The sequence below is a fragment of the Bombyx mori genome, chromosome 19 (genome assembly GCF_030269925.1).
Source record: "Bombyx mori chromosome 19, ASM3026992v2".
NCBI classification, from domain to species: domain Eukaryota; kingdom Metazoa; phylum Arthropoda; class Insecta; order Lepidoptera; family Bombycidae; genus Bombyx; species Bombyx mori.
In genome coordinates this window covers 5,457,943-5,483,348 of record NC_085125.1, presented here as the reverse complement: position 1 = coordinate 5,483,348, position 25,406 = coordinate 5,457,943, and the positions used below count along the sequence as shown (strand labels likewise).

The window sequence follows — 25,406 nt, the reverse complement described above, 5'->3', positions numbered from 1 at the left end:
CAAAAAAATCCAAGCAAGCCATGGAACAAATCTAGTATCAGCTTGATATACTCATATCATCAATGTCTCCTCTCTAGAGATATCGGTGTCGGAATGTGTCTGTATGTATGTATTGCTATACCCAACCACAGAATACCAAAGTGACCTGTATAATTTGATTTGTTAATCCCATGAGAGATATTATCTACATTATGACAGACACTAGATGCTACGGCGTGTCTATGTTTCAGGTACAGTATAATTAGTTTGTTCACAACTATCTATCTTGTTCATAAATGGTATTTAACTCTACAGACGAGAGTGCAAAATGCTTTACGACAGAAATCCGGTGTGCGGTTGTACGGGTTCATTCGTTACCACAGACAATGAGAATGTTGACCATAAATAACATGAATATACAATGACAGGAATATTATGAGTTCGTTAAAATTAGAATTAGAAAAAGAATGCACATAATCTGACGTCACCGCTTTTTAGGTGCCGGCGTGTGTGAGTGATAGCTAAATGTACCTCTGCTGCACTATGTACTATGTTGTTCCATGATTCAAATCTTCAAAATCATAATTGTCGCGTTATCTAATTTTGATGTTCTTTCACCAAAGGTTTTTTTTTATTATCGACCTTAAATTACGTTCATAATAATAATCATCTTAAACATCATGTTCATGCAAAATACCAAATATTATATTTCCGTTTAATTAATATGTACCATGAGCCATTGCAAATTGAGTTCATATAAAATTAAACCGTACATGTAATAATATTATAACAGAAAACTTTATTTTAGAAATTACGTTATTCTACAGCCAAAGTTAAATTATACAATTACAATAACCCAAATTCAAGATAACTAACTATCAACGACTCCCTCCAAACGTTCTCTGAAAGCTGAAAGATGTTCTGTACCACACTGATCGACCTCGTAAGCATCAGTTAATTCTTCGATGGTTTTATTTCCCATTTCAGCTCTCAATTTTGCAGCGTCATCAGATATTAGTGACAAAGCAGAAGCGAGAAAAATTGAGAATTCTAGCATTAATTTTGAATATCTCTTCATATCTGCATCTAATTTATCTCTAGAGTAAGTAAAGTTTGCTTTTATTCCATAATTTGAAAGGTATCTGTCCAGTTCTGGTAATAGTCCAGCCAGTCGTTGTAGTGTTGCTGGAATTTCGGCAGGAATTTCGTGTACACATAATGCTTATTTCAAAACATGGACATTACTGGTGGTAGGACCTCTTGTGGGTCCGCGCGGGTAGGTACCACCGCCCTGCCTATTTCTGCCGTGAAGCAGTAATGCGTTTCGGTTTGAAGGGTGGGGCAGCCGTTGTAACTATACTGAGATCTTAGAACTTATATCTCAAGGTGGGTGGCGCATTTACGTTGTAGATGTCCATGGGTTCCAGTAACCACTTAACACCAGGTGGGCTGTGAGCTCGTCCACCCATCTAAGCAATAAAAAAACAAAACAAACGGTCCATTTTTGTTGGTTCTCGTATCAAATTATTAGCAAATACTATTCTTGCGATCATCTTAAAGGAGGATTAATAAAAATTTATCAAAAATGAAGTATTACAATTTCGACTAAAGTCTGTTACAAGTCCAGGTTTGATATAGAAATGATATTTACCGTAGCAATGTGTTTTACTATAATCTCCATTTGATAAGATTAATAATTTTACTATCTATCCGATTACCATATAAGTGCTATGAAAATGTCTCGTTTTGTTTAAGTAGCTTTGAATTGTTCTTTCAGTGACATCGTTAGAAGATTGTTTAATTTTTTTAAATATTTTGAGTATGAAGTAGGACATTGAGTAAATTAACTTTGGTTAATACGTTGTACTATATGTATATTGCAGACCTAATATTTAATAAGAAATCGAAAAAAATAATTTCGCTACTGCATTACTTAATAGTAATTAATTATTAAGGATATAACGCTCCTAATCATACTTGCTTATATAATTTTAGTTATTTTAAATCTTTTATAAGCGTTCATAGACATGTCCATAGACAATATGAGTGTCGTATTGTAATTATATTTTGTAACTGCTCTTCTAGTAGCGGGCGGTGCGACAAGAAGGGTGTGGATGAAAAAATGACAATGTGGCCATCACAAACAATTTTTCAGAACATAAATAGACCCACTATACCTAGAGGTTCAAAAGTTCAGCTATTGGAGAGTAGGGTAGGATGATATTTGCTGAATGTGAAGTTGTATTAATAGCTCGAATTGGCCAGGATGTTTTCCGTATCTAAAATTTATTAGATATTACCATGAAACATCCTCTGACCTTATAATTTTATTCAGATTAAACATTTCCTGTAATAAACGAATTGCGTATTCGGATTTAGATAACTCGAACATACCCCTCATTTGTTACTGAATATTAAATTGTTTCTGTTGTTGTGTCCAGATTTAGAATATATTAGAAAATTATATATCAACATTATACATGATAAAATAAAACTACGTATGAGAAATTATTCAATCGATTGAAGAATGCTATTAAATTATTATACATTTCTTTTTGAACGCAAAGAAACATTACCCTTCCACACAGCAACAATTATAGAAAAACTGAGAAGATTATGAAAGAAAAGTGATGTCTTGTTTATTAATGCGCTATAAAAGTATTCAAAAGTTCTCTTGGTCGAAAATAGACCATAATTCACGTACGCCTTATGATTTAGATTCATTTAATGTAATAATACTTATTTCTTTTTTTTGTTGTTGACATTTGAAATAAAAACTCGTCAATGACTACGAATATCCGTTGATAAACAGATAAGAAAATAGTATTTAAGTGTATTTAACATTGTGTATTATTAAAATTATTCGTAAGGAAAATTCTTAATTCTTTCTCCGTAGAACTTAAAATGTACATTAATAGACATTAAAATGTACCAATAATTGTCAACCAGATGTGCAAATGTTAACTTGAAAAATCAGCCACCACCTATAGCTATTATAAATTTAATACCGTATCTCATAGTGTTTGTTCGTAAGGGATTTACCGCTGATTTCCTTATATACAATTTGATTAGCCTATACTGGAGTGGAGAGGAAGCTTCGTACTTAGGTACTAGACGTCGTAACACGGGCAACCAATGAGATGGCCTGACGTCCTGATCAAAATAACTGGTAAGAACTGGATGCGAAAGGCAAGAGACCGAAGGGAATGGGGGAATGTGAAGAGACATACACTCAGCATTGGGAGGACACATCCTTACGGATCCATCAAGTCCAACAACCCTTGCATTAGACGCCTTCGGTAACCATACTCGTTGAACTAGAGAAAGAGTTCGATGTGCAATCTAACCCAAACATCTACCCGCTGAGTTTCTCGCCGGGTCTTATCAGCGAGTCGCGATTCCGATCCGGTAGTTTATTAATTATTTCTTGAAGATTACTTCGCGAAGCAGCTAATATTGAGTTGTTAGGTCTCCTTTGAGGTGCTCGGGAAGCTGTTAGCAAATCTAATCACTCCTGGCTGAGCCCTTGCTCGCCCACCTGTCCTGGTGAATCTAAAAACCCACCAGTAACCCCTCAAAAATATAAAAAAGCATTGGGTGGGTGGCCACGGGTTGAAAAAGAAATACTTTATTTGTACATCACAAATTTTGAGGATAATTTTACAACTATTCAATCTTCAATGAGTAATTTTATACCCAATGAGTAATTTTATATGTAAAACATTGTTGAGATTTGATTGTAATATATGATTCAGTCGGCGATGAACTAGTTAGCGCCCTTGATTACTGGGTCCAGGGCAGTGGGTCGATGCTCACATTGGATAATCATTCGTGTGACGAACAGGTTGGTTTTTTTAATACGCTTTTATTGGCTTCAGACGTATGTATGCAACAGAATCTTTGAACATGATTTTGACCCCCTTCAAAACGTCGGATTAAGTCGGAATTTGGTATACTTATTAAGGACCGATGACAATTGAAAATAAAAAAAAAATGAAAAAAATTAAATTCATCTAAAAAATGTAAAATAATAGTTTAAAAAAAACTAACAAAATACGCTTTTATAGATAATCCAACTAAAAAATAGAAAATCAATTTAAAAAAAATTGAATTAAAAATAGTGTAAGAAAAAATGATTTTATTGTAAAAAAAACGTGGGGTGCATGGTATCAGTAGTTATAAATATTTTATGAACAGATATGAGTAGAAGGGTTATTTGTCTTTGCTTCCCATAGAACAGGGAATTCTAGTTTGGGGCAAGAGGACCGCGTATCGATATTGTTTAAAACAAATCAAAAACAAAAATTGTTCACATATTACTTTGAGTTTTGGTCAGTCCCTGGAACCGGACCGAAGATGACCTTAAAAGAGGGACTTTTATTCTCATTAAAAGGAACTCAATTAGTTATACTTTGTGGCAAAAATAGAGAGCACGTGAAATTCCAGAACTTTTAAAAGGTTTTTTTGGGACAGATTAAATTACCCATCTATTATTGATAATGGTCTAGTATTCTTATTTGTTTTAACAAAATAATAGATAGTTTTAAACCTTACAAACACCTTAAACACATAATTATTATTTAAAAAAAATCGACTTCATAAATCAATTAAACTAAAAAATGGGTGGTCTCATTGTGAGTTTAGCGTTCAAACAAAAAAAGAATTTTCAAACTCAGTCGACAGAGGACGCCAAAATTTCACAATTTATACATATTTTAAAATACATACATACAGTATATAAATAATAAAAATATTTATATTTTTAAGTCGGTTAAACATCGGTTACCAATGTTGTGAGTATTGTGACTAGACGATAATTCAACAAAAGCGTTACGTAACATAAAAAAAAAAACCAAAAAACAAGATCCTTCTTAGTGTTGCACAACGTATTATGAACAACAAGATTGAGTCAGCCAATTTTGTTACAAGAGCGATGATTCACTTTTAAAATAGCATTTAGAAAGGTTTGTATACAACTAAAATCTAATAAGTGAGTTGAAGTCTGTTGAAGTGGCTGAGCCGCGTTTAGAATGGTGCCTTTTAAATTTTACTCAATAGTTTAATCAACAATTCTAGTGAGCAGTGATTCACGTCTTCTACAGATTCACTCACTACCGTTCTGCACAATCCTACTGAGAATTATTAGTGCTTTTCAATTCAAAAGACACGGCAGCTGTTTTTTTTATTGCTTAGATTTGTGAACGAGCTCACAACCCACCTGTTGTTAAGTGGTTACTGGAGCCCATAGACATCTACAATGTAAATTCCGCCACTCACCTTGAGATATAAGTTTTAAGGTCTCAGTATAGTTACAACGGCTGCCCCACCCTTCAAATCGAAACGCATGACTGCTTCACGGCAGAAATAGGCGGGGCGGTGGAACCTACCAGTGCGGACTCACAAGAAGTCCTACTACTAGTAATTACGCAAATTATAATTTTGTGGGTTTGATTTTTATAACACGGTGTTATTCCTTCACCGTGGAAGTCAATCGTGAATCTGTTGTACTAATACAAATGATACTTCAATATATTTCTCTTTGAGAATTTTATTGTGATTAATACGAGATCCAGGTATCAGCTGGAACATATCTCTATACATATACTTCTGTCTATATGTCTAGTCCAATAGAAATTGAGTAAGCTATCAATGCCCAATGTTAATCGAATATTATGTTAATATTTATTGCAAGACATTAAGCATTTGGTCCGTTGCCTCCGTCGTGTTATATTTCTCACTTGCCTCACAAAAGGCACTCATTTGATGTAAGATGAAGCAAAAAAATGCTAGTTCATGGTCTATTGTGTACTTTAGAATCTTGGATAATATTCTGTTTTATCCTATGAATAAATAATGTTTATAATAAATAATGTTTATTCGTAGGTTTTATCTTATTAATCCTATTAATATTACAAACGCAAATGTAAGCATGTTGTAAGTATGAATGGATTTTGATGAATCTTTACAATGACATAGCTTACACATCAGAATAACACATACACTATAATTTGTAAAGATATAGCGTGAATTACCGAAATGTCAAATAAATTGAAAAAAAATTGTCATCTGCCAGCTATTCTGGCGTGCGCCGCAAAAAAAAACCTTCTTTTCCTATTCTATCTTTTCTGTGTAAGTAATTATACCCAAAATAGTGGACCATGAATACAAGAAGAGGAAAGATTCGATTTTTTGTTTGTTATGTTCTTTTTTTATTTGTTTGTTACTTTCTGGATCCGATTTTTATAAAAGAAAATTCAATAAGATGAATAATAAATTACATTTCTCGAAGCGAAGCGAGGGAGGGTCGCTAGTCTTATTTATAAATATGACCCTCAGTCCAAGCCTTTCTCTTTATCTAACCTCTCAAAGAGGATAGTGTAATTTCTAAATAAACAAACCGTGACGCATTTGTGTTTGTCTAAGAAAAGTCACCAACTGATTATTCGCTGTGGGATTCCCGCCGCCCGATAACCTGCGGTTGCAATTAATTGTTACCTATTACGTAAAAAATCATTCTTGTGGCTTTATTTCTTTTGGAACGAAGTTCGTTATGGGACGATGCGGTGGGATACCCTAACCGGGAAAAACCGTCCGTAACGTGAGATTTTTATTAGTAATGCACACAGTGTACGACTTAACTTTGTAATAACGTACTAAAAGTAACATATTCTTTTATCATTCATTGACCACGATCTCAGAGCGTTCGTTTGCGCAATACACTAACTCTTATACAAAGAACCGTGAATGAAGTGTACCACAATAAGTTCGCACGTTACCGAATGACCGTGGGTTGTTGCGAAACCTCCAGTTTTATTTACTTTATACCTCGAATAGATCTTAAAATTAATATTTTTTTAATAAGCAACTTCGTTCCTATCCGGTGTCCTACGACACGTGTGGTGTCTTCGTCTTCTTTTATCGCATATCCAGTATTCTCTGCATCCAGTAATCTCTAGTTTTCAAGCAAAGTAACACAGTCTAGATAAAATCTAATAGAACCTTCGATCTCATGAATGGCATTTACTTCCTTTTGTCTGTATAACCATCAGTTAAGCCGTAAGTTCTATATTTAAATATTGTAATGTTTTCCGAACCCGTCTTACTATAAGAACATAGTTTTTAGTTTAAATTGATATTAGCATTTATGCGTATTATTAATGCGAAATATTGCAGTTCTAAGGCAGAATCGGTTGCAATGATGGCAAATTGCTTGTGTTGTGCTTTATATAAGTACCATAGAGTTACTATTCTAACTGGAGTGCTTACTTCGTTTGACATAAAAACTAAAAATATACTTTATCTCTATGGCTTAAAGTTTATTTTTAAATAGCAAAAGATGTAAGGAAAAACGGTCTGAAAAGAGAATGATTATTAAGTGGTGGTGTCCCTCTCGCACATTTTACAAACAAAAAGCAGTGTTGCTAGCTTAGAGGATTTTCCACAAAATCTCGTAATTTGGACCGCTGTCTTAGTTATCAAAAATGGCTTTTAGTGGTTAGTGGATTTTTTAGTAGCTTGGGCGTTGTTGAAAATTATCGAAAAGGTTAAAATCAATCTACTTTACAGGATTTTAAACATTTTATGACAATAATATATCTAAATACTTATTATTTAAACGATGTGACTTAAACTTAACTAGAAAATGTTGCGACAATTTAGAATTTCCATCAACGTCAAAAATTAAATTGGTTCAAAAGAAACGTACAAAGTCATGGTGAAATTAGTTTCTGATGATGACAATTTATTAAAATAAATTATATAAGAAGTATTGATTATATGATATATATTGATTTTTAATAGAACATCGTATATTAATAAAGCTCATTAACAAAAAAAAATATTGTTCTATATTAATAAAAACTCTGTTTAATGGAAAATTTAATGGTAGGTACGTAGATTTCTGATGGTTTTCATGTTGAATTTGATGGGAAGCCAGATTAATTGTTGGCATCACCGAAAAAAAGCTATGAATGGATTAAAAGAAAAATGGCGTCTATTTACGTTTGTAGTTCGAAGTTAAAAGGGCACTGATACAGCTTGTGGCTTGTTTTTTTTTCGAAAATCGTGAAAGTTTCCGTGTAATTATGGTGAACACTTATATTGTAAGTGGTTTTAAGCGAGAATCCTCTCCAGTTTGTGGAATATCCTTCCATATGTCAGATTCATTGATAAATGTTTACTAGTGTGAGCATATATTTTTAAAATGTGAGAAATTTTTTCTCATTATAATATTATATAATATAACCAATATTTTGTAAATAGAGATCAAGTACTATGGGTATTGCGTTATGTGTATTGACTTGTCATTTAAGAGTTATTTAATTGTCTACATATAACAAATAAATGAATTTCAGTTCATTTCATTTTATTACCCATTGTGTTTTATTTCTTAAAATATAACTAGTAGACTTAATATATACGTGTCATGAAAATAGCACAGAAGTAAAAATACAAGCAATTTTAAATCAATTGAAGATGTGAATGTAGGAAAAGAGCACCCGATACGCGCAGACCATGTGTGTTGTGTCTCACTCAGTGTGTCAAATATTAATTAGCACGGCCCACTTAGCCAGTACATTAAAGTAGGAATTGCGTAATTAAGTTCAACATAATATTTAAGTCGCGGTTGAGTATTCGGACGTTAAACATGAGTTTGAAGAAGTTTAAGTAATAGAACTGAGGTAATGATGTTTGTAACAAAACTCAGTGCTAGATTTTCGACATCGCAGCAATTTCCAAAAAAAAGCGTCGAAAAAAGTCACCATGACGACGAAGCAATGTTTAAAATTGAATGTACATAAATAAACTGTTGCAAGCACGTGTTTTGTATTTACATAGGACTACACAGAATTACTTAAGGTAAATTCAAAACTGATGCATGCGTATAATTTTGTCCTATAAATAAATGTTATATGGTCACCACATTAGACGAGGACACCGCGACCAAAAAGTATTCTCTTTCGAGACCGATTTCTCGGCATTAGACAGCACTCCAGTTGTAGGTACTTATTAACTCCATGATAAGTACCTAGTCAGGTCATAAATTCTGTCACATGTTTAATGTAAAATAATTGAAACAAGTTTATTCATTATGTAACTATTCATATACCAAAATGAACTTAACAAAACATAGATTCTTATGACATTAAAGTTTATTCAATATGACCTCCGTGATTTTGAATACAGGCCTTCAATCTGCGCGGCCAGTCGTCTATCGCAGCACGAACGAGGTCCATGTCAATATCGGCGGCTGCCTTAATCAAGGATGTCTTGAGTGACTCCAAATTGGGATGAGGCTTTGAGCACGCCTTTTCCTCCAAGTGTTGCCATATCTTGTAATCTAACGGATTCAAATCTGGTCTGGAGGAGGGTCAGTCTTCGTGCCGGATGAAGTCGATTTCACGCGCCGCCAGCCAGTCTTGTGTGCTCTTCGCTCTATGAGCTGGCGCCGAATCTTGTTGGAAAACCCAGTGCCTGTTATTGAACATGGTATTAGAAACAGGTTCCACAAGGTTCGTCAGGACTGTATTTTGAAACACAACTACATTTGTTTTACACCTTTCTCACAAAAATGTACCTCTGTTAAGCCCCAATAAGAAACTCCCAACCATACCATGAGCGAGGATGGAAAATGACCTCGTTGGACACGCGAAATACGGTTGCTCGCTTCTTCACTACTGTGTGCGTACACCTTATCATTTTGTTTGTTGTAGCTCTCTTCTACGGTAAAAATTTTTACATCCGAAAAAAGAATTTCCCGATATTTTTTTCCCGCGTACCGCTTCAACAAAGCGCGGCATTTCTTCAGTCTCAGGTCCATTAGACGAGCATTCAAACGATGTCCTGCTTTTCTTCGATATGCCCGAAGCCCTAAGTCTTCATTTAACACCCTTTTCACCGTGGTTCTGCTTAACCCCATCTGAAGGGCCAACAGTTTCTGCTTACGTTTGAGATTTTTTTGAATTCGCGCCTTCACAGCTATTATCACTGCTGGGCTGGAGTCCTAACAGACCGAGGGCGACCACTTCTTGACCTGTCAGCTTCACTAGAGTCTTCATTGTATCGTTTGATGGTACGATAAACGAATCTTTTGGTTATATTTAAATTTTTCAGTATGTTAAAAATTTTAATTGGCGCGTAACCGCAACGATGCAACGCAATAACTGCGACACGGTCTTCTTTAAGCGTCCACTCCATATTTAAAAATGAGTAAAAATTCTAAAAGTATGCATTTTTATTTTCATGAACAATTCGAAATTCGAATTCAATAAACTTTTTTGTGGCCAACAATCTAAAAGAAAAGTTTTTACTGTGTGACAATACTTATGACCTGACTAGGTATATATGAAGATATATAAAGGCGATTGTCCTAACCTTTAACATTAATAGGGTATATTAAAATTTTTAATTCACCATGTAACGCTAGAAAAATTTTTTTTTTTTTTAAATTAACGCCCTCTAGCGTATACGTGGCGCAGTGTGGGGAAATATATAATTATGGAACACTGCGTAGCGCACTTATTCGACACTGCATGGCGTGACCGTGCTATCTTGTCTGTGGTTCGAGGGTGAGATTGTCACAGCACTATAGGTGGAACATTCGAGAACCGTAAGACTATTCTTATAAAAGGACAAGTCACTTTGTCCGAAGCCTTTTTCAATCAACATCTCACGGGCTGCAGTGCAAGTTGTATTACGTATTTACCAAAGTCAATTTAACAGTTCCTTGGTGTATTTTTATTCAACCAGGGTAAGTGTTTCATAATTTATTCTCCACACTGTGTCCACAACCTTTATCTAAATAGAAGTTAACACCACTTTGTCTTGTCGTGTAGGTCCTAATAACTGGTACAGTACCTGTACATCAGTTAGGGTGCGGAGTGTGACTTATTATCACCTTCGAGATCCCGCAGTACTTTTCTACGTGGACGCTGCCGGAAGCGAGGTGCTCTGGTTTGGCGATCCAAGAAAGTGCTTGACTACCGTAAAACAAGAAACACACCTGCATACACAACCTGGCTCGGAGCCAGCAACCCCAGTTGCGGGGAAGCAATCCAGTAATCGTTCATCGTCATTTTGTGAACCAAACTGGTGATACCGTCATTGTTTATAATATTGTTAATTTAATCTCACTTACATTAAATACTTTCTCGTGTGTTCGGTATACTTACCGACACACATTTAATCAAGGATACCTTACCACTAATTTATGCTGTGTAAACAATTATAATCATCGAATCTGTATTCATGTATAGTGAATAAACTCAAGTGTAATATATATTGTAATTGTTTTATTTATTGGCGTGAGTCTCCCAGAGCGGTAAGTGGTGGCGCCCTGAGATCCTCCTCACAGAGTCTCCTGTTCACCGGTTGTCTACCGGTGGTGACGTGTCTAGAAGTGGTGCGACTCGGCCCCGTGTCTCTCGACCCATAGACCACCTTTTGGGCAGTGACGCGACTGGGCCTCATGTAACATCGGCATACCAGGGACACCCTTAGACACAGACACGTTATAACCAAAGCAGGAATATAAGCACATACTTCTCAGTGGGTCGTGATTCCGATTAGGTGGTGGATTCTTGCGTAAAGCGTGCTGCATATAATCATACACATATATCAATATATCAGCTTTTTTGGCATCTCAGTTCCGTGCGTGTGAAATTAATTAAATTAAATTAAATTCATTTAAGTAAGACGTGTTTATTTATTTTAACTAAATTAAAACTTTGTTTTGGGCGACATTATAGTGGTTCTGATCTATGAGTTTTTAAGACTTATTAGTGCTTCAAACTTGTACGTTCGAAATTTTTAAATGAAAATTGTATCTGTTGATTGTTAAAATAAATTAAAAACGATCGGGTCTAACGGATTAAGATACAGCGGCGGTGTGGTCATATCGATCGACCCGACAATACTGCGAAGCAATACAGCTAATGTTGAATAACCATTATGTAACGCAAATGTGATTAGAGCCTCATGTCTCAAAGTGAGTTTATGTTATTAAAATGTAATGTCTACAAAACAATTCAAAGTCTACCATGGAAAACGCCATGGTTTAATTCTTGTAACCTTAATAGATCTACCCTAGTGACTGTTTTTAGAATTCGTTCCGGGCACATCCCACTCAATAAATTTGCTCATTTAATGGGGAAGGCTCCTGACCACAAGTGTTCAGTTTGTGATATAGTGGAAGATGCTTTTCACATTATGATGGAGTGTGCGCGGAATGATGATTTGGGACAACAATTCTTTGCAAAATTTACAGATTTTCGACAAGTTGGAGGTGTAAATTACGTATTAGCCTTTCCGGAATTCGAAATGGCTAAGTCACTTTATAAAATAGTGTTGGTGGGCCTTCAGAGACGAAAACAATTTCCTTTATTTTTTTATATAATTATTTTGTTACTCTCCTTTGTTGCACAATGGAGTGACATATTCACTAGTTGAATAATCTCCTTAAACAAAAAAGAAAGTAATGTCAATATCAAGCAATCATTTAACGCAAAGTGGACCAAGCAGATCCTAAAAACTTTAGTAGACAATTAAACAAAACAACAACAGGAAATTAATGAGTATCCTGTGATATTTTCTACGCTTTTTGCGAGTTATAAACACAGCTAAAATGACTTTTACGGTATAATTTGGCGTTTTTTATTTAGACCACTAAAGATTAAACCAAAACATACTATGTTCACTGATTTGTCGATTTCCCGTACAAGCTTATGATATCAACATTATGATATTCAATACAAAAAAATTCACGGAGCTGAGCATAAGGTCACGGAGTACCTACGCCACCCATCCTGGTTCTAAGTCAATCACATCCAGTTATAACCTGTTATCTTATCAATCTCGTGGACACTTTAAGTTGGTTGACGGCCACGAAATATAATAATAAGGTAGCATGCACTTTTAAATCCAGATATTTTTCTCATCACATCTCTATGTATAAAAGAAAATGTATGTGTGTAAGCATTTTTAGCTGAAATTATTTTACGTATGTAGATAGTTAGCTTTCTGAATCGACTTATGGATTTTGTGTTTTAATAGAATATAAAATACCATTTTATTGGGAACGAAGCGGCGAGCGCAACTATTTAAACTAATATATAAATCTACAGTGGTTTTTACGGATGTTCCGTTATAACTACTGAACCATGCATCCGATTGACTTGAAGCTTAATATCCATGTAGAAAATACAAGTACTTAATGGATAGGTTAATATTTATATGACTGTTGGACTCCCTAATAATAATGACAATAAATAAGAATGTCAATTTTAAATGCCCAGCAATTTGGGCGAGTACGACTAGTATATCTATAAAAAAACGTATGCCTCATAAATTAACCAATAAACATAATTATCTTCTCAAAATACATTTTAAGCAACCTCCATCTTAACTAATAACATCATTTCGTAGTTTTCAGAAAAAAAAATGGCAGAAAGAACTGTCAGAGAGTAATGTCGCAACGAGAAATTACGGTATACGAAAAAATTCTCACCGACAAAGCTACAAATAAATTCACTCAGACTGAGATTTTCTTAGAAAAATGTATTATACGGAATAGAACTTGCTTATATAATCAACTCAGACATACAGGCTAGACTAGAATACTAGGTCAGAACCCGACCCTGACACCTCGTGAACAGAAATCTCTGATAAAGCAAAAGTGGCTCCATAGGCTTTTCGTGGACAGGCGAGGCCGCATTCGGAATGCTTGGGGGTTTCCTATTGACCCTGTTCTACAATAGTGAAAACATGATTCGTTCGTAAACGAAATGGATAATGTTTCTCGTTCTATAAATACATACTAGCGACCCGCCCTCGCTTCGGTTCGGAAACATTAAATTTTATTATTGATAGCTGAGTCCCGCGATGTCATGTCGAACCTAGTCTAAAAAAAATAAAGCCTAAGTTACTCCTTATATCATCAGCTACCTAACAGTGAGAGTCCCGTCAAAATCGGGCCAGTCGTTCCAGAGATTAGCCGGAACAAACAGACAGACAGACAGACAAAAATTGTAAAAAATGCTATTTTGGTGTATGTGCCGTATATATATTCATATGCATGTAGTAAAAAGCGGTTATTTCAATATTACAAACAGACACTCCAATTTTATTTATATGTATAGATAGGCGAAACCCGCCATGTTGCACGCGGTACGACAATAACTGCGGGTGACGCCGCGGGGCGAAGCTAGTCTAAAAAAAGTAGCCTAAGTTACTCCTTATATCATCAGCTACCTATTAGTGAAAGTCTCATCAAAATCGGTCCAGCCGTTCCAGAGATTAGCCGGAACAAACAGACAGACAGACAGACAGACAAAAATTGTAAAAAATGTTATTTTGGTGTATGTACCGTATATATTTTCTTTTAATTGTTTTTAAGTTTTAAATTTTATTAAACATTATTTATTATTGAACGGGTTCGACTCCACGGTTTTTATATACGACGCTTAAAAACTTTTATGTGTGTGTTTTATAAATTTGCCTCCTTTATAAAATCGATTCCTTTGTGCTATTGTTGTGCTAATAGTAAAGACGTAAAGGTTACTAACTTGCTTGCTGCCCAAATGGTGGCTAAGATAGCAACGTGAAACGCCCTCCAATATCGTGGATAGGAATCCCACGCTGGATCTGTATTAATCTGTCTAAAATGAAGCCTAAAGTAGTTCTAAGCGATATTGCTGCAGCATTTTTAGTACCATGACGACAGTTGTACAACTTCCAATAAAAAAGGTTTCCATCAAGACAATGTGTGGTAATGACGTTACAGCAGATGATTGAATTGCATGAAGGTTAAAAATGCTTGAGAGATAGACAGAGATTTGTGTATAGTTTGACTAGTACTCAAATAAATATGACAATAAAAGATGAGATTAAACCGTAACAGCAGTTTTACTTATGTCGCGGCGCCTGACGCGTTCGCCACAGCAAGCTAGCCAAAACATTTACTACTACCGGCACCGCGCGCTGACAGCATTCAACAACAGTCTGAAGATACCTCCCAATAATCAGTATTGACAAGACCTTCCTTTTGTCGAGAAAGGTCACATTCCAAGATTCATCGACGAACAATCACAACCAAACCATTGTATAATTAAAGCAAGTAGCAAGAGTGCAATTGGTTTTATTAATGAAACAATAAGGCCACAGTGTCTCGCGTAGACATACTTTTTTTTTTGGCGACCGTGACAGGACACGCGTTCCGCCTCATTCGACGTGCCAAGTCATCAGTAAGATAACGGCGTCGCATTAGCAATCTCCGCCAAAAGGAAAAGGGAACGCAGTACTGGACAATCGCTGGATCCGGCAGCGAAGCAGCAGCAGTAAGACTTCGCCACGACCGTGTTGTCGTTCATCAAATATAAGACATACTTTTATTTGGCGACCGTGACAGGACACGCGTTCCGCCTCATTCGACGTGCCAAGTCATCATTAAGATAACGGCGTCGCATCAGCAATCTAAAAGGAAGGAAAAGGGAACGCAGTATTGGACGATCGCTGGATCCGGCAGCGAAGCAGCAGCAGTAAGACTTCGCCACGACCGCGTTGTCGTTCATCAAACAAGATAAGTGCCTTTCCTTCAACATTCCCAATCCCTTAATATCAAATCCATAATTATTGCCTTCACAGTGTATCAGAAGTTTCGTACATTTGTGCAAAGGATAAATAACATAATTTTACGTAAATCATCCACGTGTTCAACCAAAGATACAAGTGCATTGTTATGCAATCTTGCTACCATTGCTTTAAAATACAATAAAACAATCAAACCTTCATTTCAAAACGTTTTTTCGGTTAAGAAGCTGCCTATCCACGCATTTCGTAAAAATTCTATACAATTTTACGCGTCATTCTGCGATCTACCTACACATTATAATTATTCAATCATTGTTTAATCTTAAATCATTAGAATTCATTGTTTTAAAATATATTAATATACAGTAAAAGTCATAAAATTCATTAAACAAGTTTAACATTAGCCAATTCAATTGTCACTGTTTACGAAACAGCACGTTAGTAATTATATATTATTTCTTTCCGCTCATTCGTTCGGCCGACGTTTCCAGGCTCGCCCCGCGATCGATCGCGCCGCTTCCGAACGTACAGCACTACATGTAATAAGCCGTGCTTCGAGACCTCGAAGACTGCCATCGAAGGGAGGAGAGTGAGTCGGTACCCGAATGAAACAACCGTTGCAGCTAAGTCAGAACGAGTGTTTTTTCATTATTTAAAAAATAATTTTCTAACTTTTCCATTCTTTAAAACAAGTAACGATATTCTAAGAACTCAAGTTAATTAAATTTAAAAATACAACAATGGCTACTGGGTCTGATAAATCCATGAGTAAATACAAAGAACTGATTCTAAGGCGTAGTTCTATTAAAGGTCAAATAACAAAGTTTAAAAATTATTTAGCTTTATTTGAATCATCACCGTTATCCAGTATTGAGGTAGCTGAGCTATCAGTAAGATTAAACAGATTTGAAAATTTATCCACAAAATTTGATAGCCTTCAATCAGATATTGAAGTGCTCAATCACGATAGTCTAGAGAGGGAAATCGATGAGAGGGATTGTATTGAGCGCGACATCATTTCATGCATTGCTACGGCAAACAGTTTGATATCAGAAACAAACATTCAATTAGAGGCGTGCCGAAAGTCCGTCGCGCCACCGGAGCCTCAATACCACCATGATGACCCTGGTGTCAAGCTGCCACTTCAACTTGATACAATCAAAACTGATGCTAAAAATATAGTTGTAATAGACAATAATTCATCAAATATAGTAGTTGAAGCCTGCAAGGCAAATATAAATTCAATCGATAATTTATACAAAATTATAATACTTTATCCTGTTTGGTGCTTAATGAACTAACAGGGGAGCTCCCAAAGGCTCCGATAAATATGCAAAATATCAAATTACCTAATCATATACAACTAGCTGATCCTAGTTTCAATTTGCCTAAACGAATAGACATCATTCTTGGAGTAAACATAAAATGGGATATTGTGGGTACTCAACAAGTCATTGGGATTAAACGCTCCAAGCTTGATCAGCTCTAAACTTGGCTGGCTGGTAGCCGGATCTATTCATGTTATTTCTTCAAAGTACGTTGAACGTAACCAGTCTGCTCTTTTTGCTTCTTGCAAGCAAGAGAGCTCACGACGAGTATAGTAACGGTTTCAGAATCGATTATAATCAATATTAATTACTACTCTAAACTATCAATGTTGCAAAGATCATTCGCCTACGTAAGGCGATTCATTTTCAATTTAAAAAATCCTTTAAACAAACGCACTACAAATTGCTACCACATACATTACAATACATTACAATACAAATTGCTAACACAACACAAGCTACTAAACACTAAATTTAAAATTTTGTCACTTGCGCGTCGGTTTATATCGCGTCGCGGCAAGCCGGCGGAAATATTCTCCGACAATGATGGTCGAAATTTCGTGGGGACAGCTAACGAACTACACATACTTAAGAACTAACAATGCGTCTCTTTCTGACTTTGCTGCTCAAGAAGGAATCAAATTTCATTTCGTTCCCACTTACTCTCCTCACTTCGGTGGTCTTTGGGAATCGGGTATAAAATCCGCTAAACACCACATCAAGCGTGGGATAGGCAATGGTCATCTAACCTTTGAGGAACTACAAACTTTATTTGCACAAGTGGAGGCAATACTCAACAGCCGTCCCTTGGGTCCTTTATCCTCCAGTCCTAACGACCTTTTACCTTTGTCCCCAGGACACTTCCTCATTGGACGACCACTAACATCGTTTCCATCCCCTGATGTTCAAAATTTGAACTCAAACAAGCTGCAACGCTATCAAAGTCTTGAACAAATGCGACAACATTTCTCGACAAGGTGGCAAAGAGAATATATCTCCGAATTACAACAACGGCAAAGATGGACCCAAGAAACTGCAAATGTCAAAATTGGTGATCTTGTTTAATAAAAGACGATAAAACGCCACCATTATGCTGGCGCCTTGGAAGGGTTTCGCAGACATTCCCAGGACCTGATGGCATAACCAGAGTGGCGGAAATTCGTACTGCGACGGGGAGCATACGGCGGTCACTCATTCGTCTATGTCCTCTATTCAATGGCCAAGAAACCTAGGAGTGTTGAAAGAAGACTCTTTCAACGGGGGGGAGTATGTCGCGGCGCCTGACGCGTTCGCCACAGCAAGCTAGCCAAAACATTTACTACTACCGGCACCGCGCGCTGACAGCATTCAACAACAGTCTGAAGATACCTCCCAATAATCAGTATTGACAAGACCTTCCTTTTGTCGAGAAAGGTCACATTCCAAGATTCATCGACGAACAATCACAACCAAACCATTGTATAATTAAAGCAAGTAGCAAGAGTGCAATTGGTTTTATTAATGAAACAATAAGGCCACAGTGTCTCGCGTAGACATACTTTTTTTTTTGGCGACCGTGACAGGACACGCGTTCCGCCTCATTCGACGTGCCAAGTCATCAGTAAGATAACGGCGTCGCATTAGCAATCTCCGCCAAAAGGAAAAGGGAACGCAGTACTGGACAATCGCTGGATCCGGCAGCGAAGCAGCAGCAGTAAGACTTCGCCACGACCGTGTTGTCGTTCATCAAATATAAGACATACTTTTATTTGGCGACCGTGACAGGACACGCGTTCCGCCTCATTCGACGTGCCAAGTCATCATTAAGATAACGGCGTCGCATCAGCAATCTAAAAGGAAGGAAAAGGGAACGCAGTATTGGACGATCGCTGGATCCGGCAGCGAAGCAGCAGCAGTAAGACTTCGCCACGACCGCGTTGTCGTTCATCAAACAAGATAAGTGCCTTTCCTTCAACATTCCCAATCCCTTAATATCAAATCCATAATTATTGCCTTCACAGTGTATCAGAAGTTTCGTACATTTGTGCAAAGGATAAATAACATAATTTTACGTAAATCATCCACGTGTTCAACCAAAGATACAAGTGCATTGTTATGCAATCTTGCTACCATTGCTTTAAAATACAATAAAACAATCAAACCTTCATTTCAAAACGTTTTTTCGGTTAAGAAGCTGCCTATCCACGCATTTCGTAAAAATTCTATACAATTTTACGCGTCATTCTGCGATCTACCTACACATTATAATTATTCAATCATTGTTTAATCTTAAATCATTAGAATTCATTGTTTTAAAATATATTAATATACAGTAAAAGTCATAAAATTCATTAAACAAGTTTAACATTAGCCAATTCAATTGTCACTGTTTACGAAACAGCACGTTAGTAATTATATATTATTTCTTTCCGCTCATTCGTTCGGCCGACGTTTCCAGGCTCGCCCCGCGATCGATCGCGCCGCTTCCGAACGTACAGCACTACATGTAATAAGCCGTGCTTCGAGACCTCGAAGACTGCCATCGAAGGGAGGAGAGTGAGTCGGTACCCGAATGAAACAACCGTTGCAGCTAAGTCAGAACGAGTGTTTTTTCATTATTTAAAAAATAATTTTCTAACTTTTCCATTCTTTAAAACAAGTAACGATATTCTAAGAACTCAAGTTAATTAAATTTAAAAATACAACAATGGCTACTGGGTCTGATAAATCCATGAGTAAATACAAAGAACTGATTCTAAGGCGTAGTTCTATTAAAGGTCAAATAACAAAGTTTAAAAATTATTTAGCTTTATTTGAATCATCACCGTTATCCAGTATTGAGGTAGCTGAGCTATCAGTAAGATTAAACAGATTTGAAAATTTATCCACAAAATTTGATAGCCTTCAATCAGATATTGAAGTGCTCAATCACGATAGTCTAGAGAGGGAAATCGATGAGAGGGATTGTATTGAGCGCGACATCATTTCATGCATTGCTACGGCAAACAGTTTGATATCAGAAACAAACATTCAATTAGAGGCGTGCCGAAAGTCCGTCGCGCCACCGGAGCCTCAATACCACCATGATGACCCTGGTGTCAAGCTGCCACTTCAACTTGATACAATCAAAACTGATGCTAAAAATATAGTTGTAATAGACAATAATTCATCAAATATAGTAGTTGAAGCCTGCAAGGCAAATATAAATTCAATCGATAATTTATACAAAATTATAATACTTTATCCTGTTTGGTGCTTAATGAACTAACAGGGGAGCTCCCAAAGGCTCCGATAAATATGCAAAATATCAAATTACCTAATCATATACAACTAGCTGATCCTAGTTTCAATTTGCCTAAACGAATAGACATCATTCTTGGAGTAAACATAAAATGGGATATTGTGGGTACTCAACAAGTCATTGGGATTAAACGCTCCAAGCTTGATCAGCTCTAAACTTGGCTGGCTGGTAGCCGGATCTATTCATGTTATTTCTTCAAAGTACGTTGAACGTAACCAGTCTGCTCTTTTTGCTTCTTGCAAGCAAGAGAGCTCACGACGAGTATAGTAACGGTTTCAGAATCGATTATAATCAATATTAATTACTACTCTAAACTATCAATGTTGCAAAGATCATTCGCCTACGTAAGGCGATTCATTTTCAATTTAAAAAATCCTTTAAACAAACGCACTACAAATTGCTACCACATACATTACAATACATTACAATACAAATTGCTAACACAACACAAGCTACTAAACACTAAATTTAAAATTTTGTCACTTGCGCGTCGGTTTATATCGCGTCGCGGCAAGCCGGCGGAAATATTCTCCGACAATGATGGTCGAAATTTCGTGGGGACAGCTAACGAACTACACATACTTAAGAACTAACAATGCGTCTCTTTCTGACTTTGCTGCTCAAGAAGGAATCAAATTTCATTTCGTTCCCACTTACTCTCCTCACTTCGGTGGTCTTTGGGAATCGGGTATAAAATCCGCTAAACACCACATCAAGCGTGGGATAGGCAATGGTCATCTAACCTTTGAGGAACTACAAACTTTATTTGCACAAGTGGAGGCAATACTCAACAGCCGTCCCTTGGGTCCTTTATCCTCCAGTCCTAACGACCTTTTACCTTTGTCCCCAGGACACTTCCTCATTGGACGACCACTAACATCGTTTCCATCCCCTGATGTTCAAAATTTGAACTCAAACAAGCTGCAACGCTATCAAAGTCTTGAACAAATGCGACAACATTTCTCGACAAGGTGGCAAAGAGAATATATCTCCGAATTACAACAACGGCAAAGATGGACCCAAGAAACTGCAAATGTCAAAATTGGTGATCTTGTTTAATAAAAGACGATAAAACGCCACCATTATGCTGGCGCCTTGGAAGGGTTTCGCAGACATTCCCAGGACCTGATGGCATAACCAGAGTGGCGGAAATTCGTACTGCGACGGGGAGCATACGGCGGTCACTCATTCGTCTATGTCCTCTATTCAATGGCCAAGAAACCTAGGAGTGTTGAAAGAAGACTCTTTCAACGGGGGGGAGTATGTCGCGGCGCCTGACGCGTTCGCCACAGCAAGCTAGCCAAAACATTTACTACTACCGGCACCGCGCGCTGACAGCATTCAACAACAGTCTGAAGATACCTCCCAATAATCAGTATTGACAAGACCTTCCTTTTGTCGAGAAAGGTCACATTCCAAGATTCATCGACGAACAATCACAACCAAACCATTGTATAATTAAAGCAAGTAGCAAGAGTGCAATTGGTTTTATTAATGAAACAATAAGGCCACAGTGTCTCGCGTAGACAACTTATAATATGATTTATCTATATGTAAGGAAGTTTACCTGTTATTATGGCATTGACTAGCATCCCTGAGCAAGGGGAGCTATAAGCCATCGTGGGCGCTATAAGCTCGTCAGCTTTCTTTAAAAACGAGAAAGTCAAACAGATTGCAGCATTTCGACTATAGACAAGAAATATTAATTAAGAAACAGCCGGCTCCGACTCGTAAAAACTTCATATAAAACTAAATAAAGATCTTGTGATTATTATTTAAAAATAGTACTAGTAACCATCACAGTTGCAGTGTAACGCATTCGTTTTTTTTTTGTTCTTTAAGTCTAGCGACTACATCGGCTTCTAGATATTAAGATCTTAATATTTAATTTGTCTATTATAAAATTAGTCTACAAATTTATTTGAATCTATTGCCAGAGTTGGTATTTAATAGAATTTTAATAGAACTAGTCGTCCCCCCCTAGTCGGAATTCGACTATAATTAATTGAAATTATATGTACACTATTATGGTTCTATTGTCAAAGACTATTAAACTTCTTTAATATAATCACAGATTTCGCCAAGACTACACTTTAGACAAATATTAATAAAGACAAACAATATTAATTTAATCTATTCTCAATTTGACCATAGCAATATGAAAAGTTTGACAATAAACAAATATATAGTATGTATGCGTGTGTGTGTGTGAAATACACGGTAGCCTGTGTAATGCTTTTATTTATTGATTTAATGTATTTCTTGTGCATAATTAAAAAAAATATTAACATCCTGCACTCCTCTATAGTCTCTGTAAGTGTAGAAAATTTCATACTCCTCCGTTCGCGCGATTTTCGTAAAAAGGGATACAAAGTTTTTGCTTCACGTATTAATATATAGATTGAATCGTAAAGAGTTTCCATATGAGGTGAAAAGAAACAATTCACAAACGAAATGTGAAATGAGAGAAAAGTTGTGTATGAAAATATTTTGATGTTCTTTTTGTTTTTTTGGATGCAGGTGGGCCTGGGTGCTCAGGTGGGTGTCAAGAGGTCAGGGCAAGGCGCCCCCTCGATAGACCTTGATGGTCTTTGCAAACGGCCGCCGTTACATAAGTGCTTTGTTCGAGTGAGGCCATAACAAAGGGCTTGCAAATTTAAGCGTCCTTTAGATTGGTTTCGTGTGGATATAACAATATCGTTACAAATAATAGGTTGGAAATGGTGTTTATTATTATAGCGTTTTTTGTTAAAAAAAATCGCACATTTTAAATGAATGCTGTTGTGTCAGAACGGAAATGAGTATTATAGGCGTTGTTGATAACTGATAAAAATGCTAAAGCGACGTACATTTTTGAAATATCTTATACTGGTCTGACTGGTCTGGTCTGGTCTTGTACTGGTCTTGGAATCTTGTACTGGTGGTAGGAACTCTTGTGAGTCCGCACGGGTAGGTACCACCACCCTGGATATTTCTGCCGTGAAGCAGTAATGCGTTTCGGTTTGAAGGGTGGGGCAGCCGTCGTAACTGTACTGAGACCTTAGAACTTATATCTCAAGGTGGGTGGTGCATTTACGTTGTAGATGTCCATGGGCTCCGCTAACCACTTAACACCACCCATCTAAGCAAAAAAAATAATGTCATTTTTGATCTTATTTTATTTTTATAAACGTTAAATATGTTACAATTTAATATAAGCCAGTATACAATTAAAATAACGCAGTTAGTTACACAGCGCCATCTATCGTCTAGTAGCTCAAGTTTTTAGCAGCGCCATCTATGAATCACTTGTTGTGACAAAAACTTAAGTTTACGGAAAATTGGCGTTGATGTCGAAACAAAATTTTCAGAACGTTTAATGTTTGTGACTGATATTGAACTTCTGTAAACGCGTTTATGCGAGTACAATATTTTTTTTATTACAAAACCTTTGGTACCTACATACGTATTTACTGGTGGTATCTTAGAACTTATATCTCAAGGTGGGTGGCGCATTTACGTTGTAGATGTCCATGGGCTCCAGGAACCATTTAACACCAGATGGGCTGTGCGCTCGTCCGCCCACCTAAGCAATAAAAAAAAAAGTAAATATTTTTGATATTTAGGCATACGAGGATACAGCCCCCCTGATGGCCAGTAGTCACCGTGGCTTATGGACATCGGCAATGTCAGAGCCATAGTCAAGTCACCACTTACGGTAAAATACGATTAGAACTATTGTTTATTACGGGAGCTCTGTTATAGAAGATTAATAATTAATCACGTAGATTCTACTTATAAGGCATATTGTAACAATTCACCTTTAACCATTGCCAAAGTACAAAGTTAATAACTCCTAAAGCCATCTCGTGCCACAGCAAAAGCTGTGCGCGATTAAACAGGGTAACCATACTACCCGTTCTTTTTTCAAATAAATTGCCGAACAAAATTAATACGAGCTGTAGAAAAAGTGACAACGCGATTATTCTTTCCTGCCTCTGATATTTAAGCTCTAGGAAAACTTATAGAGCCAGTTTCTTTATTGCCCTAGCTACATATACGAGTTCACGACTCACCTGGTGATTAATTGAAGCTGCCGCGAAAGGAACACGCTGTATTTTGTCATTGTAACCAAACACCGAGAATTTAGTATGGAAATAAAATGTCTCACGCGGGAAGTATTTATGGCCAGTGATACATGCAAAATGATGATGCCTTGTTTTGAAAACGATTTCTGCGGAGTAATCTCAGTGGAGATCTTCTCTTTGGATCGCGATTCCGATCCAATGGTAGATTTAGCGTATCACTTTTCTTCTTTCTAACAACATTACTAACAATAGGTAAATATGTTCTTGAGGAAATAAAACATTTGTGGACGTCGAATTTTAATATGAGTGTTATATTATTTATTATTTTAAGTATTGTATAGCCGACCTAACCTAATAGGTGTATGGCTCTAATAAAGAATTAAAAAAAAAGTATTTTATTAATGAATGAATAGGAAAACAGACGAATGAACGAAGCAAACAAATTGATTGTAATTTATGTTTTCTTCCTAGAGACGGACTAGTCTCCGAATATCCCGGTAAATATTGATGTATGGCAACCATAATGACCGAGGAGGGCGCAAACGGTGCGGCGTAATTGGACGGGTTGCGTAGCCTCTTTGCCGGTTTATGACTCGCTTTATGTGCCGTCGTCGGGTTCAAATACATCCCTGGTTCTAATGCCCGTCTTTGGGTACGGCTTGAGCGGGATGCTTGGGGACATGAAATTTCAGAGGTAACGACTTATGAAAACGTTTTATATTTAAGCGGACCGGTAGAATTTTGATTAAATTTTAATTAGTAGCCGTTGCTTCTACCGCTCCTCGTGGTGTTATGAATCTTTAATTATTATCTCACAAAACACGGTAAAATTAACGCAAATGTAACTAATTGTTTATCGATTTCATTACCTGATACAAAAAGCTACGAACGAAAACATAAATCTAAAATATCTTGCATCGATCGATATATCTAGGAGATATAAGTACCTAATCTTCATGCGTGGTAACTTATTTTGTTGTACTTATATAAAATCAAGTAATTCGTATCAAATACATTACTGTTATTAAGCATCTGTTGTGGAACGATATTCCCGCGCAGTTCATAACAATTATTATTGATACAATGACCTCTGAATTGTGATGGCGTCGGTGACATTTCCCGCCACTAGGACTCGTATCGATAAAATCGAGTTTTTGTTTTCAATGG

The 25,406-nt window shown here is 36.6% G+C and overlaps 1 protein-coding gene and 1 long non-coding RNA gene across 6 annotated transcripts in view; one reads left to right on the top strand and one right to left on the bottom strand.

Annotated features, from left to right (window-relative positions):
* The window catches only part of LOC101745162 (potassium/sodium hyperpolarization-activated cyclic nucleotide-gated channel 2), a 271,145-nt gene that overhangs the window by 102,200 nt on the left and 143,539 nt on the right, over positions 1–25,406 (bottom strand). The gene's annotated exons all lie outside the window — the stretch shown is intronic.
* On the top strand, positions 14,907–24,100 carry LOC134200623 (uncharacterized). The gene is made up of 2 exons (XR_009975617.1): positions 14,907–16,191; positions 17,749–24,100. It is a non-coding gene; the product is annotated as an uncharacterized LOC134200623 (long non-coding RNA).